Source organism: Propithecus coquereli, unplaced genomic scaffold (genome assembly GCF_000956105.1).
Source record: "Propithecus coquereli isolate 6110/MARCELLA unplaced genomic scaffold, Pcoq_1.0 Scaffold261, whole genome shotgun sequence".
Lineage (NCBI taxonomy): Eukaryota > Metazoa > Chordata > Mammalia > Primates > Indriidae > Propithecus > Propithecus coquereli.
Genome location: NW_012148186.1, coordinates 947995 through 949108, shown reverse-complemented (window position 1 = coordinate 949108; position 1114 = coordinate 947995).

The window sequence follows — 1114 nt, the reverse complement described above, 5'->3', positions numbered from 1 at the left end:
ATAAAGTGATATGATTACCCATTATCTAAAATACTGTCAAGAAACACAGTATCTTTGTTATTGATCAAAACCTGTAAAATTGGATCAGCCAATGAACTACACTTTTAGAAACTGCTTAAAGTTTGAATAAGCCAGATCCCCCCAAATATTTTGCAATTAAAAAAATTGCAAATCCAAAGACTTCATTATAATTTGAATGCTCTTCGTAGTTCAATAGGATTGGAATATTTAATCAAAGGATTAGCATCTCTGCTATAGCAGAATGACCAAAAAAATATATATATATATATGTATACATCAGTATTTATTCTAGTGTATGTATTGTCTACAAAGGAATTTTTATGAAATGGAGACTCTACACTAACAACAGAAATAGATCACTGTGTTATCTTAAAACAATTTCAACATGCATTGGTATAAAGTCACAATTCAAGGAAAATATATGTATTTTTAGAGAAAATTCTAACCATAATGTAAATCACATTAAGTAAGATTGAGATACTGTGGTTCAGAAAAGTCTATATTCCTTCATTGCTATAGGTAAAGAAGCTGATTACCTGTATCAAATAATCTTTTGATTGTCAACCGTTTGACATATCATTTCACTTTATTTGCTGCTCTTTTGATACTGAATTAAAGCAGATGCAAACTGGTCCTTTATTGTTTTGGGCAGTGGCTAAACTGATGCGCTTTTTTGGGGGGGGGAAGTGTTTTTCATAAAAAATTCTTTAATAATTTCATAGGGGTACACATACGTAAATGCTAAATACCTGACCTTTTGGAATAATGCAGACCTACCTTGATTTCCACATAAGCCTCTATTCATTTCCATGAGACAATGTTTTCACAAAGTGTAAGGCAAAACAAGTGTTAAATTACTTAACAGAACTCATAATTTAAATAATTAAAACTAATTTGTGTTTAAAGCTATTTGCAGATTTATTAGAGAAACAAATACAAATATGCATTTCTACAGAACTGGTTTTTTTCCAAAATGAGCTTAAAACTTGTTCCACAGTTTTTACTTGTTTATATATCTATGGTAACCCAAGTATTGGCTTCTGTACCACTTATAATGAGACAATTGCCTTTCCATTGCAATTATAAAAAACTA